The 17,500-nt window shown below is 37.6% G+C and overlaps 1 protein-coding gene across 7 annotated transcripts in view; it reads right to left on the minus strand.

Moving 5' to 3' along the window:
* Positions 1-17,500, minus strand: part of ecel1 (endothelin converting enzyme like 1) — a 60,010-nt gene that overhangs the window by 25,772 nt on the left and 16,738 nt on the right. For 4 of the 7 annotated variants that reach the window (XM_089121595.1, XM_089121598.1, XM_089121596.1 and 1 more), the window contains one exon: positions 14,635-14,795. The gene's annotated coding sequence lies outside the window, so the exon portion shown is untranslated. Of the gene's footprint in view, positions 1-2,321; positions 2,342-3,087; positions 3,136-14,634; positions 14,796-17,500 lie in introns of those variants that run through there. The other 3 variants (XM_089121600.1, XM_089121599.1, XM_089121601.1) reach the window with 3 other exon arrangements.

The raw sequence follows: 17,500 nt of genomic DNA on the forward strand, positions 1-17,500 counted from the left end.
TGAACTGTCAACATAATTTTTTTAATGTAAAAATGCTGAATGTGTGTGTGTGCGTGTGTGTGAGTGTGTGTGTGTGTGTGTGTGTGTGATGGGCAGGTTTAAGGATAGGGTTAGTGATAGAATGTACTACAGTATAAAAACCATTACGTCTATGGAGAGTCCCCACAAAGACAGTGTGTGTGTGTGTGTGTGTGAAAGTGTGTGTGTTGTAAATGTGATTAGTGGGAGTGGCTATGGAGTGGACAGTGCACTCGTTGCGATTACCCCATGTGGCGTACGCTGCATGTTAAGCAGGTGTGTGTGTGTGTGTGTGTGTGTGTGTGTGTGTGTGTGTGTGTGTGTGTGGATGAGGGTGGACCGCATGTGGTATGTCCCTTTATCTGGATTTAATCACCCCACCAGAGAAACACACACACACACACACACACACACACACACGCACACACACACACACACACACAAACACACACACACACACACACACACACACACGCACAGAAGCAGCTGTGATTGTGTCTGATCCCTAAACATAATGTAGAAGACTTTCCTTTTTCAGGCTTGCCAAAGAAATCTCACAAAATACCCAGAGCCACTGGCAGCAGAGTTGAGCCAGAGAGTGTGTGTGTGTGTGTGTGTGTGTGTGTCACTGGTGTGTATGACATTGGCTTGATTTGTAGGCACTGGTTGCTTTTCAGAGCTCCAAAACATAGTGATTCTGTTGATGGGGTCAGTGTGTGTGTGTGTGTGTGTGTGTGAGTGTGTGTGTGTGTGTGTGTGTGTGTGAGAGAGAGACAGAGTGTCTGCTGCTGCTGCTCAGAGGGGCGTGGCTCTATTAAAGAGGCGTGGCTCTATTAAAGGGGCGTGGCTCACTGCCAGAGAGAAAGTGACATCTACTCTGTGCCGCCTCATTAATATTCTGATGTCATTCCTTCAGCCCCTCCCCCTCTGTTCCCCAGAGAACAGTATGATATCATTCCATATGGAAAACGCAAACGGCCGGTCGATCCATCACCCCTGAGTGCTCTCTCGCCCTCTCTCTCTCTCTCTCTCTCTCTCGCACTCGAAGGCTGTCCAGAATGTAAGAAGCCTGATTACGCTGCGTCTAAGTTTATTTCTACCACAGAATTGTTCATTTCAGTTCAAAACAGTTCATTTCAGTTTCTTATGTTATTAATAATATTTGTATTATTCCATGGTTTTGCATATTCTACACAAAAATGTCTAGAAACATTCTGGAAATGGCAAGCTCGCCTCTGATTGGCTGGTTTAAGATGGATGTGATATTGTAATAAATGAGCGCTGCGTTGATTCTGTTATTATAAAGGGAAACGCTGACCATGAGCTCCGACTTCGTGGGTTATTTCTAGGATTTTAGTGTAATGCAATAAACAACAGAAATTACAGTGATTATATATTAATGCACATCTGCATGTGTCAGATGTAGGTTGTGAGCTGGTTTAAATATTTAATATTTAATGTGAATAAAATATACAGTGAGGTCCAAACGTCAGCGAGAGAAAATTTGGGATTGAAAATCCAATTTAAATGTGGTGATAGAAAAGAAAAAGCTGTGGAGTGAAATACATATTTCTGCTAATGTTCGGATAAAAGTAAATCAGATCGTGACACTCGTCTGGCTTCCACAGAAGAAGAAACCATTGTGTTGCAGTTACGGTTTTCTCATAAATTGTTGTGCTAATAATATCATTGGTGATGAAATATTTAGTACAAGTAGAGAAATATTGTGCTTTTTTTATTCATTGTTGCCTAATAATAATTCTTCTCATCTAATGCACAACAGAAACATTCGCTTCCTTTAACTCTCTCGTTCCCTTTTGAGGAACATCTGACGCGCGAGTGAATCTGAGACCATCGGGATTACAGGATCATCAGGGCGTATGGCAAGCCGTTTTAGCTTTTATTCATTTCCAGGATATGAATTCTTGAAATCAATAATGTAATTGTTAATATCAAGAATTCATATCCTGGAAATGAATAAAAGCTAAAACGGCTTGCCATAAAAAAGCATCTCTTGTGGTTTAATTGTTTTCTAAATTGCTGGCAAATATAGTGAGTTATTTTAAAACTATTTTTGGTTCATGTTTAGTGTGTGTGTGTGTGTTGTAAATTACGAAACTGTGTGTATTATGTATCTGAGCTGCTCAAATTGGACAGAAGAAGTTTTCAATTTAATTAAACAATATATTTCTTGGAGAGGCTTATACAAATCCAACAGACTAACTAATATCAGTGGGAGCGTTCCTCCATTTGTTCAGCGTCACGCAGGAGTGTGTGTGTGTGTGTGTGTGTGTGTGACAGACCCGCAGTGGCGTAATGACCTCGTGGTCAGGCACTGCATCTGGAGCCGTGGAAGAAACGATGTTAATGAGATCACACACAGAGACAGAGAAGAACAGAGAGAGAGAGAGTTTTATATTAACTACTTCATTTAGACTCGTTTACACACTCGAATCACACACTCCTCCACCCAACACTAGAAACACGTGATTTCACTTTTCGAACTTTAACACGACGCTCAACGTTCAAAGCAAAGGGAGAGATTTTCTTTTACAGAAATCTCTTTAAAGGACTACAACAGACGGCCTGTAGGGACTACAATGAGCTTCTTCACCGGTTAGTGACATCACGAACCCTAAGATTTGCATAAACCCCGCCCCCAGGAACGCGATTTATACATCATGACAGGATATGCTAATATACGGAGGGCGCGTATTGCATTCACTTGAAGAAAAAAAAATTTGCTCTGTTTTTCTGAATTAATGAGTTAATTTTTTATATTAGAAAAATAACTCGTTAATTCAGAAAAACAGAGCAAAAAAACATTTCCATGAAAAATGAACTCGTTCATTCAGAAAAACAGAGCAAAATATTTTTTTCTCACGAAAAATTAACTCATTAATTCAGAAAAACAGAGCAAAAAAACATTTCCATGAAAAATTAACTCGTTCATTCAGAAAAACAGAGTAGATTTTTTTTCTTCAAGTGAATGCAATACGCCTCGTACTAATCAATGACTTGAAGAGAGTTAATAGTTTACACATCAGCTGCATAAATTCATCAACTAACCATTCAGAAATGTCCTGTCGTCGCTTCTTGAGTCTCTCCATCTTCTGACTCCGGTTTGAACATAAAAAGGATAAAGGTGTTTCAAATGTTCAGTGTGTGTGAAATAATCAGAGCTGCTAACACACACACATGCACACACAAACACAGCTCTTGTAGCTCCGCCCCCTGTGCCGGGAGCAGCAGCTCATTTGCATTTAAAGACACACACACACACACAAACGGTTTTTGCTCACCCTCAAAAAGTTAAAATTTTAACATGCTATATAATATATCTGCAAGGGTATTTTCACACACACACACACACACACACACACTGGGGACATCAGAGACTTATTTTACATCTTGTTGAAAGGTCATTAAACCAGCCCTTTGAATATAGTCATACTGGTTTGAAACAGCATAAATCACAGACTTTTCATTATTATCTGAAATATCCCTTTGAAACGGAGTCAAAAATGTTTACATAAAGCGGAAAACAGAAGACAAACAAGCCATGAGTGTGTGTGTGTGTGTGTGTGTGATGACTGCAGAGGAGAAGTGAAAAACTGCAGTCACGCTATTGGCTTTCAATTGATTAAGAAGGTCGTTTGAAGGTCTTTCTCTCTCTTTATGAAATTGTCTTGGAGTGGAATTAGAACATGGGCCAATTAATGCAACCTACTGAACACACACACACACACACACACACACACACACACAGAGAGAGAAAGAGACACACTCTCTCTCTCTCTCTCTCTCTCTCTCTCTCTCTCTCTCTCTCACACACACACTATTTCACTAAAAATGATTGTGTGTGTTGCTATCCACACCGTAAGTCTTCCATCATTCATAATTCGGGATTTTACAGCTGGAATTAAAACCTGATTACTCTTTAATTTCATGCCTTTTGCTGGACTGATAATGACATTTTGTCAAGTGTCTAACGAGTGTAACACACTGTCCCAATAACTCTCTCTCACACAGACACACACACACACACACAAAGCAGTAAGTAATTGATTAATTGAACACGAAGTGCCAACAGATCCAATTAGTTCACTTTATCATCTCATTAGCACAACAGATCGTGACAAGACGCTAACATGCTAATCTCTCTCTCTCTGTCACACACACACACTCTCAATATATATATATAGCCTATGTGTGTGTGTGTGTGTGTGTGAGTGTTAGAGAGTGAGAAAATGTATGAGAGAGTCGGTGAGTGCGTGTGTTTGTGTGTGTGTGTGTGTGTGTGTGTGTGTGTGTGAGAGCTCAGGTGAATCCAGTTTCCACTGCTCCTCCTTGAGATGCCATAGACATATACACTAGACCTCACCTGGGGGTTCTAAGCATGCGTCAAAACCGCCGCCATCTTGGAACAGGGGTCTTGTCATAGGAAGTAGCTAGGTAACGCTGCTATCTCTGTCTTTACTTCGAGTTCATTGATGGTGGCGGACTTTTGTGCAGCGTACGATGTTCACGGATGAAATCTAAACTAGGAAGAATGTTTTTAAAAAAAAAAAAAATTATTTTATTTTTTTTTCTTTCTGGAATCAATGATAAATGCATGTCTGACCGTTGGAACAAACCAAAAAAACAAGAAAAATCGCATTCATGATGATTTATGGTGACTTTATTTGCGTTAGACCTGTGTCTACTACATTGACGCTGATGCATTAAAGTGGAGGGGCTCCCCTGTTTCAAGATGGCGGCTCTATTGATGCATTCGTTCCAATGAACTGCCGTAGCCAAGGTGACGTCTAGTGTATATGTCTATGTGCGAGATGTGTGCTTTGGAAGTCCATTAAAGCAAAAGTTCATGAAAAACTATGAAAACTTTTTCACAATATTCTAATTTTGAGTGTGGGGTTTTCATATCCGTCAGCCATAATCAACAACATTATAACAAATAAAGGCTTGAAATATCGCACTTGTATGCATGGAAAATTAAGTTAAATTACTGAAACAAATGAACTAATTTCTAATTTTTCAAGTTTCACCAGTAAATATAATTAAAAGACTAGTTTAAAACTAGTTTTCATATTATTTAAATAAGCATGCACTATAGTGTGAATCCCGCAGATCATGTATTTCTTTCAGAAAATATAAACTCACATTTCTCTATCGCATCAACGAGATGAAGCTTCAGCCAAAGCAGATTTCATTACTGGACCGTGTGTGTGTGTGTGTGTGTGTGTGTGTGAGCAGTCAATCAATCACGTCAGAGCAACATCTCTGCAGTGTTTGTTCGAGCGCACGTGTGTATTCGGGTTCTCTTGCTCTTTTGTTTTACGGAAAGAAAATTGTTTCTCGTAATGGGAGTTTGAAAAACACAACAGAACAACTGACACACACACACACACACACACACACACGTCACATGAGAACTGAGACCTGAACACTGATTCTGTTTTTCACTGCAGTGTTGTTTTATCACATTTCCCATGATGCAACAGCATGTGTTCGGCTGTTATCAGCCTCGTGCAAAACAGACGAATGTGTTTCTGAAATCGCTCCAGATGGACCCAAACTCGTCACATCATAGGATTTCTGAATTAATTCGCCAAATATTATTGCATTTGAGACTTTTTATGGTTATTTATGACATTTTACAGAAAGGTTTAATTTGTCAACATTAGTTAACATTAACAGTTAACATTTACTATTCTTGGTTTGTTAATTTATACAATTAATGTACGGTGAACTAACATGATAAAAAAATTAATAACTGTATTTTTTACATTACATATTGTTCCCCCTTCAATACACCTTTATTTTACAAAAGCTTATGCAATTGATTTTGAATTTGAAAAACATATGTATGACTTAAAAAGTCGAATCTTTGACATACTAATTCAAAATAATGATAAAACACCATACGTGACATAGTAATGCATAATTATGAGATAAAACGTTGAAATTATGACATACTAAGTCAAAATGTATGTATTTAATCATAATTATGAGATAAAAAGTTGAAATTGACATAATTCCAACTCTCATAATTATGACTTTTTATGGCATAATTTTGACTTAAGTCATACATTTTAACGTTTTAATCTGATTATTGCAACTTTTTAGTGTCATCATTTCAAATTTGAAATCATATTTCGACATTTTTTAATTTTCATATTTATGAGTTACCAGCAGTTTTTCTTGTGTTGCAGAATTTTTTTTCTATAAATATTCAGCCAATTTACATAGCTAATTTCATTGTAATTGTTTTCTTTTTAACTGTATTATTAATGTTTTTCCAATGTTGACGTGTTTATTGTCGACTTGTGGCTCCATCTCTCTAGAAAGTTTGAGAGTTCTCTCAGTCAGTGTGTGTGTGTGTGTGTGTGTGTGTGTGTGTGTGTGTGTGTGTATGAAACACAGAGAGGGTTTGACAGCTTTAGTGTGTTTCGTTATTATCTAAACGTCCTGATACTGATGCGCTTACGAAAGAGGATTTATTCATGCATGATTTGTAAGCAAGACTTTATTGAACCAAACAAACCTTGAAACCAGACAGAAGAATCAAGACTGGAAGACTTGAAACTCAAAACAAAGATTTATAATGCATGATGAAACTAGTCATCAGTTACTCAACTGGTGTGTGTGAGAGAGAGAGAGTGTGAGCGTGTGTGTGCGTGCTTCTGTAACTGTGTGTGTGTGTGTGTGTGTTCTCAGCGCCAGTAATGAGAGATTCTTACTGCTCTTTTAATTAACACTGATTCAGATTGTCGTTTATTAACGAGGGAACCTCAGCATTCATTTCAAATTATCTCCTGCAAACCCTCTTCTAACCTGTCAACACACTCAACAACACACACATTGACAGAACTCACTGTGTGTGTGTGTGTGTGTGTGTGTGTGTGTGTGTGTGTGTGTGTGTGTGTGTGTGTGTGTGTGTGTGTGTGTGTGTGTGAGTGTGTGTGTGAGTGTGTGTGTGTGTGTGTGTGTGTGTGGCTGGTCAATTGTTGCTGTCAGTTTTGTTGTAAGTCTGTAATGATATGATCCATCTCTCTGACCCTCATAGAACCTCATTACAGAGAGAACACACACACACTCACAGAAACACACACTCATATAAACACACACACACAGAGAGAGAGAGAAAGTTTGACACTATTACAGTCTCATAGACTTGTTTTCTATCAGGAGTGTGATCATTCGTTTCTCCTCGTCCGACTCAGATCATTACATTCACACACATTCACACATCAGATGTCCTCTACAGACACTTGCTCATGTTTCACTTCACAAACACTCTCACAGACACTTAGAAGGTTACAATTCTTCAAACTTAAAGTCAAAGATTGAAAAAAATCTTACAAAACATAAATAACTGAGAGTCTTTAGAAGCAACACAACTAAAGACTAAAGACTCTCAGTTATGAAGAGACACAACTAAAGACTAAAGACTCTCAGTTATGAAGAGACACAACTAAAGACTAAAGACTCTCAGTTATGAAGAGACACAACTAAAGACTAAAGACTCTCAGTTATGAAGAGACACAACTAAAGACTAAAGACTCTCAGTTATGGAGCGACACAACTAAAGACTAAAGACTCTCAGTTATGAAGAGACACAACTAAAGACTAAAGACTCTCAGTTATGAAGAGACACAACTAAAGACTAAAGACTCAGTTATGAAGAGACACAACTAAAGACTAAAGACTCTCAGTTATGAAGAGACACAACTAAAGACTAAAGACTCTCAGTTATGAAGAGACACAACTAAAGACTAAAGACTCTCAGTTATGGAGCGACACAACTAAAGACTCTCAGTTATGGAGCGACACAACTAAAGACTAAAGACTCTCAGTTATGAAGCGACACAACTAAAGACTCTCAGTTATGAAGAGACACAACTAAAGACTAAAGACACTCAGTTATGAAGCGACACAACTAAAGACTAAAGACTCTCAGTTATGAAGAGACACAACTAAAGACTAAAGACTCTCAGTTATGAAGCAACACAACTAAAGACTAAAGACTCTCAGTTATGAAGAGACACAACTAAAGACCATAAAGACTCTCAGTTATGAAGCGACACAACTAAAGACTCTCAGTTATGAAGAGACACAACTAAAGACTAAAGACTCTCAGTTATGGAGAGACACAACTAAAGACTAAAGACTCTCAGTTATGAAGAGACACAACTAAAGACTCTCAGTTATGAAGAGACACAACTAAAGACTAAAGACTCTCAGTTATGAAGCGACACAACTAAAGACCATAAAGACTCTCAGTTATGAAGCAACACAACTAAAGACTCTCAGTTATGAAGCGACACAACTAAAGACTAAAGACTCTCAGTTATGAAGAGACACAACTAAAGACCATAAAGACTCTCAGTTATGAAGCGACACAACTAAAGACTCTCAGTTATGAAGAGACACAACTAAAGACTAAAGACTCTCAGTTATGAAGAGACACAACTAAAGACCATAAAGACTCTCAGTTATGAAGCGACACAACTAAAGACTAAAGACTCTCAGTTATGAAGCGACACAACTAAAGACTCTCAGTTATGAAGCGACACAACTAAAGACTAAAGACTCTCAGTTATGAAGAGACACAACTAAAGACTAAAGACTCTCAGTTATGAAGAGACACAACTAAAGACTAAAGACTCTCAGTTATGAAGAGACACAACTAAAGACCATAAAGACTCTCAGTTATGAAGCGACACAACTAAAGACTCTCAGTTATGAAGAGACACAACTAAAGACTAAAGACTCTCAGTTATGAAGAGACACAACTAAAGACTAAAGACACTCAGTTATGAAGCGACACAACTAAAGACTAAAGACTCTCAGTTATGAAGAGACACAACTAAAGACTAAAGACTCTCAGTTATGAAGCGACACAACTAAAGACTAAAGACTCTCAGTTATGAAGAGACACAACTAAAGACCATAAAGACTCTCAGTTATGAAGCGACACAACTAAAGACTCTCAGTTATGAAGTGACACAACTAAAGACTAAAGACTCTCAGTTATGGAGAGACACAACTAAAGACTAAAGACTCTCAGTTATGAAGAGACACAACTAAAGACTCTCAGTTATGAAGAGACACAACTAAAGACTAAAGACTCTCAGTTATGAAGAGACACAACTAAAGACTAAAGACTCTCAGTTATGAAGCGACACAACTAAAGACTCTCAGTTATGAAGCAACACAACTAAAGACTCTCAGTTATGAAGCGACACAACTAAAGACTAAAGACTCTCAGTTATGAAGAGACACAACTAAAGACTAAAGACTCTCAGTTATGAAGAGACACAACTAAAGACTAAAGACTCTCAGTTATGAAGAGACACAACTAAAGACCATAAAGACTCTCAGTTATGAAGCGACACAACTAAAGACTCTCAGTTATGAAGAGACACAACTAAAGACTAAAGACTCTCAGTTATGAAGCGACACAACTAAAGACTAAAGACACTCAGTTATGAAGCGACACAACTAAAGACTAAAGACTCTCAGTTATGAAGAGACACAACTAAAGACTAAAGACTCTCAGTTATGAAGCGACACAACTAAAGACTCTCAGTTATGAAGAGACACAACTAAAGACTAAAGACTCTCAGTTATGGAGAGACACAACTAAAGACTAAAGACTCTCAGTTATGAAGAGACACAACTAAAGACTAAAGACTCTCAGTTATGAAGAGACACAACTAAAGACTAAAGACTCTCAGTTATGAAGAGACACAACTAAAGACTAAAGACTCTCAGTTATGAAGAGACACAACTAAAGACTAAAGACTCTCAGTTATGAAGAGACACAACTAAAGACTAAAGACTCTCAGTTATGAAGAGACACAACTAAAGACTCTCAGTTATGAAGAGACACAACTAAAGACTAAAGACTCTCAGTTATGAAGAGACACAACTAAAGACTAAAGACTCTCAGTTATGGAGTGACACAACTAAAGACTAAAGACTCTCAGTTATGAAGAGACACAACTAAAGACTAAAGACTCTCAGTTATGGAGCGACACAACTAAAGACTCTCAGTTATGGAGCGACACAACTAAAGACTAAAGACTCTCAGTTATGAAGCGACACAACTAAAGACTCTCAGTTACAACTAAAGACTAAAGACTCTCAGTTATGGAGCGACACAACTAAAGACTCTCAGTTATGGAGCGACACAACTAAAGACTAAAGACTCTCAGTTATGAAGCGACACAACTAAAGACTCTCAGTTACAACTAAAGACTAAAGACTCTCAGTTATGGAGCGACACAACTAAAGACTCTCAGTTACAACTAAAGACTAAAGACTCTCAGTTATGGAGCGACACAACTAAAGACTCTCAGTTACAACTAAAGACTAAAGACTCTCAGTTATGAAGCGACACAACTAAAGACCATAAAGACTCTCAGTGATGAAGCAACACAACTAAAGACTCTCAGTTATGAAGAGACACAACTAAAGACTAAAGACTCTCAGTTATGAAGCGACACAACTAAAGACCATAAAGACTCTCAGTTATGAAGCAACACAACTAAAGACTCTCAGTTATGAAGAGACACAACTAAAGACTAAAGACTCTCAGTTATGAAGCGACACAACTAAAGACTAAAGACACTCAGTTATGAAGCGACACAACTAAAGACTCAGTTATGAAGCAACACAACTAAAGACTAAAGACTCAGTTATGAAGCGACACAACTAAAGACTAAAGACTCTCAGTTATTGAGCGACACAACTAAAGACTAAAGACTCTCAGTTATGAAGAGACACAACTAAAGACTAAAGACTCTCAGTTATGAAGCGACACAACTAAAGACCATAAAGACTCTCAGTTATGAAGCAACACAACTAAAGACTCTCAGTTATGAAGAGACACAACTAAAGACTAAAGACTCTCAGTTATGAAGCGACACAACTAAAGACCATAAAGACTCTCAGTTATGAAGCAACACAACTAAAGACTCTCAGTTATGAAGAGACACAACTAAAGACTAAAGACTCTCAGTTATGAAGAGACACAACTAAAGACTAAAGACACTCAGTTATGAAGCGACACAACTAAAGACTCAGTTATGAAGCAACACAACTAAAGACTAAAGACTCAGTTATGAAGCGACACAACTAAAGACTAAAGACTCTCAGTTATTGAGCGACACAACTAAAGACTAAAGACTCTCAGTTATGAAGAGACACAACTAAAGACTAAAGACTCTCAGTTATGAAGAGACACAACTAAAGACTAAAGACTCTCAGTTATGGAGCGACACAACTAAAGACTAAAGACTCTCAGTTATGAAGAGACACAACTAAAGACTAAAGACTCTCAGTTATGAAGAGACACAACTAAAGACTAAAGACTCTCAGTTATGAAGAGACACAACTAAAGACTAAAGACTCTCAGTTATGAAGAGACACAACTAAAGACTAAAGACTCTCAGTTATGAAGAGACACAACTAAAGACTAAAGACTCTCAGTTATGAAGAGACACAACTAAAGACTAAAGACTCTCAGTTATGAAGAGACACAACTAAAGACTAAAGACTCTCAGTTATGAAGAGACACAACTAAAGACTCTCAGTTATGAAGAGACACAACTAAAGACTAAAGACTCTCAGTTATGAAGAGACACAACTAAAGACTAAAGACTCTCAGTTATGGAGTGACACAACTAAAGACTAAAGACTCTCAGTTATGAAGAGACACAACTAAAGACTAAAGACTCTCAGTTATGGAGCGACACAACTAAAGACTCTCAGTTATGGAGCGACACAACTAAAGACTAAAGACTCTCAGTTATGAAGCGACACAACTAAAGACTCTCAGTTACAACTAAAGACTAAAGACTCTCAGTTATGGAGCGACACAACTAAAGACTCTCAGTTATGGAGCGACACAACTAAAGACTAAAGACTCTCAGTTATGAAGCGACACAACTAAAGACTCTCAGTTACAACTAAAGACTAAAGACTCTCAGTTATGGAGCGACACAACTAAAGACTCTCAGTTACAACTAAAGACTAAAGACTCTCAGTTATGGAGCGACACAACTAAAGACTCTCAGTTACAACTAAAGACTAAAGACTCTCAGTTATGAAGCGACACAACTAAAGACTCTCAGTTACAACTAAAGACTAAAGACTCTCAGTTATGGAGCGACACAACTAAAGACTCTCAGTTACAACTAAAGACTAAAGACTCTCAGTTATGAAGCGACACAACTAAAGACTCTCAGTTACAACTAAAGACTAAAGACTCTCAGTTATGGAGCGACACAACTAAAGACTCTCAGTTATGGAGCGACACAACTAAAGACTAAAGACTCTCAGTTATGGAGCGACACAACTAAAGACTCTCAGTTACAACTAAAGACTAAAGACTCTCAGTTATGAAGCGACACAACTAAAGACTCTCAGTTACAACTAAAGACTAAAGACTCTCAGTTATGGAGCGACACAACTAAAGACTCTCAGTTATGGAGCGACACAACTAAAGACTAAAGACTCTCAGTTATGAAGCGACACAACTAAAGACTCTCAGTTACAACTAAAGACTAAAGACTCTCAGTTATGAAGCGACACAACTAAAGACTCTCAGTTACAACTAAAGACTAAAGACTCTCAGTTATGGAGCGACACAACTAAAGACTCTCAGTTATGGAGCGACACAACTAAAGACTAAAGACTCTCAGTTATGGAGCGACACAACTAAAGACTCTCAGTTATGAAGCGACACAACTAAAGACTCTCAGTTACAACTAAAGACTAAAGACTCTCAGTTATGAAGCGACACAACTAAAGACTCTCAGTTACAACTAAAGACTAAAGACTCTCAGTTATGGAGCGACACATGTCTCTTCATAACCGAGAGTCTTTAGTTTACTTTAGTCACGTTGAGCGATCAGAGTTTCCGAGTATTCAACCGTCGGACGGTGAACATCTGAAATACGTCTGTGTTTGATTTCCCGGACTGAACCCGTCACAGACACACACGTCTGCGGTGACGTGAAGTGAGTAAAACTGCAGATTGAAGCAGTGGGAGTCTAATTCGTCTCCGGAGAGCCGTGATTGTCTCGCTCTCAAGCTTAATGTAATTATTCTCCAGACTGTGAAAAGCTCTGAAACACACACACGCTGCTCTCCTCATCTCGGCGGTGTGTTTCGCTATCTGCGACTCCGCCACAGTCCGCCTTTGTGGCTGTTCTCTTCTTCCCTGTATGCTAATAAAGCTAAAAGTGTACATTCGTCACCTCGGAGTTCCCGTTAATTAACCTTTAATTAAATGTCTCTCTGCTGTCGGAACGGGAAACTACATGACTCGTGTTTCGGGTCTGCGACACCGAGTTCAAATGCAATTTTGAACCATTAAAGTGAAACCGGATTTACAAGCCATTTTACTCGCATAATGTGATGCTTTCTCTATTTAACGGGACATTTCATGTGGAAGGAAACTTCATTTTACAGAATGTTTTCTACTTAGCTAAGAGAGAAAGTTATGAACAAAAGTTAAATGTGAACATAACTTTAGCTCAGAGTTACCTGATCTTAGTGTTATTACAGAACCTGAACATCATCAGCTGAAGAACACTTACACACACACACACACAACCAGCACATTTCCATTTTACACACCGTCCAAACCGCTCTAACACACACTCTCATCCCGCAGAAGCTGAACACACTCCTCTGGTGTCGGATCCTCCACTTTATTTGGGAATGTTCAGAGAAAAGGTTAAAGTAACATTCCCACGTCAGCGAAACAGATTGTTCGTTTAACGATTACATAATAGGGAAAATTCTGACTTGATGTTTTCATAACATAATCATGTTTTGATGGGTATAATCACATTTGAGGGCAAGACATTTGAGACACATTTACACACTGTTTTAAAAAAGACTCTGCTGCCTCTGTGTCCACTGGAGTGTGAAGAGAGAGAGAGAGAGAGAGAGAGAGAGAGAGAGAGAGAGAGAAGAGTGAAGGGAGAGAGAGATTGTTTCAGTGAACTCAGTTGGGTTTGACTGACAGGTTCATCATGGAGGTCTGTAGGGGATTGTGCTCTAATGAGAAATATCTATTCTAATGAATCTTAATTAAAAGCACATCATAAACCTGTGAACTAGTGCATGTGATTGAGTCACACACACACACACACACACACAGACACACACACACACACACACACACACGGCTCAGGAAAGACTCATCTGTCTGTGTTTCAACTTGACTGACAAACAACATGACACACAACACTCACCTACAGTATGTTGAACACACACACACACACACACACACACACACACACACACGGCAGCAGTGTGTGTGAACTCTTGCACAAACATCCATCAACAGGCTTGATTTTCAAAATTCCTTCCTGGAGAATAATGAAGTAGGCATTTTATTATACATTTATCATTTAAAATACATAAATCCTAATAAAAACAAATCAAAAGGTTAAATATTATATTAGTTTACCTGCATGTGATCATTAAACCAACATCAGAGAATCATAAACTTATAAAAGTGTAAATGTTAGGGGTAAATATTTGATGTGGCAATAGTTTGGCTATTAATAAAGGTTAATGTTAGCCACAGACCTTAGATGCACTGGAGTCTAAAATGGGCCTTCAGATGGACGTCACGACGGAAGAGCTCCAGCTGATCATCACTGCGAGAGGAACTGAACCAGTGGAGACCGAACACCAGCACGAATAAACCTCCAGCCGACTGGATAACCACAGACGGATCTCTCTGATTCCTGGATCACAAACACCAAACAGATGGAGGGAATAATCATCGGAGAAATACATTATTGCACCGTCTAAACAAAGAGCAGCATCATGTTCTGTACTGTAATGAGAGAGAGAGAGAGAGAGAGAGAGAGAGGGGCCATTAGAGCTGCGGATATTCTTCTAAACTTCACTCACTCTTTCTTCCTCTAAAATCACTCTGTCATAATGAGCGACCATTAACACTGAACACAGATCATCAGATATAAGAGCCACGAGTCACGACCGTAACCCTGTGTGTGTGTGTGTGTGTGTGTGTGTGTGGTTATTCTGTTTATCGTTTGTACAGCACTCAGTATCACACAGGCCCAGGGGTCTACTAACCATTATATCTGGAGCTTTTTAGGAAATAATCATTATATTTTCATTTTCAATTATACTTAACCACAAGTGCAAAGATCATAAATTGTAGCCGGCCATAAAACAGTGAAGACTGCAGAATCCTCTACCCAACAACTGTGTCCACAACATTCAAGAACATTCTAAAGTAACATTCAGAGAACATTCTAAAGTAACATTCAGAGAACATTCTAAAGTAACATTCAGAGAACATTCAAAAGTAACATTGAGAGAACATTCTAAAGTAACATTCAGAGAACATTCTAAAGTAACATTCAGAGAACATTCTAAAGTAACATTCAGAGAACATTCTAAAGTAACGTTCAGAGAACATTCTAAAGTAACGTTCAGAGAACATTCTAAAGTAACGTTCAGAGAACATTCTAAAGTAACATTCAGAGAACATTCTAAAGTAACATTCAGAGAACATTCTAAAGTAACATTCAGAGAACATTCTAAAGTAACATTCAGAGAACATTCTAAAGTAACATTCAGAGAACATTCTAAAGTAACGTTCAGAGAACATTCTAAAGTAACATTCAGAGAACATTCTAAAGTAACATTCAGAGAACATTCAAAAGTAACATTCAGAGAACATTCTAAAGTAACGTTCAGAGAACATTCTAAAGTAACATTCAGAGAACATTCAAAAGTAACATTCAGAGAACATTCTAAAGTAACGTTCAGAGAACATTCTAAAGTAACATTCAGAGAACATTCTAAAGTAACATTCAGAGAACATTCTAAAGTAACGTTCAGAGAACATTCTAAAGTAACATTCAGAGAACATTCTAAAGTAACGTTCAGAGAACATTCTAAAGTAACATTCAGAGAACATTCAAAAGAAACATTCAGAGAACATTCTAAAGTAACATTCAGAGAACATTCTAAAGTAACATTCAGAGAACATTATAAAGTAACATTCAGAGAACATTCTAAAGTAACATTCAGAGAACATTCTAAAGTAACATTCAGAGAACATTCAAAAGAAACATTCAGAGAACATTCTAAAGTAACATTCAGAGAACATTATAAAGTAACATTCAGAGAACATTCAAAAGAAACATTCAGAGAACATTCTAAAGTAACATTCAGAGAACATTCTAAAGTAACATTCAGAGAACATTATAAAGTAACATTCAGAGAACATTCTAAAGTAACATTCAGAGAACATTCTAAAGTAACATTCAGAGAACATTCAAAAGTAACGTTCAGAGAACATTATAAAGTAACATTCAGAGAACATTATAAAGTAACATTCAGAGAACATTCTAAAGTAACATTCAGAGAACATTCTAAAGTAACATTCAGAGAACATTCTAAAGTAACGTTCAGAGAACATTCTAAAGTAACGTTCAGAGAACATTCTAAAGTAACATTCAGAGAACATTCTAAAGTAACGTTCATTATTTATTTGAAAGATTTGTGCATTTTTTGGATAAAAGCATGTGAAGAAGAAGTTGTCAGTATAAATGGCTTGAATCTGAATAATATAAAATAAAACACATAATCGTTCATTAAAAAACAGGTTGACTGTTTCAGCACAAACACACGTTTGATTATAGACAGTGTTATCGCTCCTTCTCATCATTCTTTCTCTCTAAATTTTGTGAAGATCAGTCTCATGTGTGCTTTATTAGCATGACTCTCTCTCTCTCTCTCTCTATTCCTTCTTTCTTTACATCTCTTCCTCCGTCAGCTTGACTGACAGTCGAAGTGAATGTGGAAACCTGTCGCTCTGACAGAACATGAACTCTCTCGCTCTCCTCATTCTGAGTTTGATTAAACTCTACACATCATAGAGCAGAGACGAGCGTCGAGTAAATCAAAGGATCTGCTCTTAAAGGAAATAAATATTAAATCAATTTTACAGCGCTGAGGCTCTGATTGAGCTTTATTTCACCGTCACCGAATGCTGTGACACCACGTCAATGTTTCATGATTATGATGTTTCATATCTTACTTTATCGCTGAGAGGAAGCTTGCAGAGAGCATTTGTTTATGAATATTGTGATTTGTGTGTTTGTTGTGTGTGTCTTCTGGTTTAATTAACAGCGCTGCAAATAAAACTATTCTTACCAGTCAGATCTCGAAAGATCCTGGAAAAAGATTCTTGATATTAAAGATATTAAAATATGTATTTATATACATCACTGATCACATGCTTTCTGAACCGCTGTTGTCTTGTGTGTTTGTTATGTTATTAAACATGAATTACAAGCTTAATAAATGATCAAACTGTGATTTATAATACTTCTGGAAGATATCATGATAAACTCGTGTGTGTTTTGAGCATGTGTTTATGATGGTTATTTATAACCCTGGTGCTTTAGGA

This window comes from Pimephales promelas, chromosome 16 (assembly GCF_988280905.1).
Source record: "Pimephales promelas chromosome 16, fPimPro1.hap1.1, whole genome shotgun sequence".
Classification (NCBI taxonomy): Eukaryota; Metazoa; Chordata; class Actinopteri; order Cypriniformes; family Leuciscidae; genus Pimephales; species Pimephales promelas.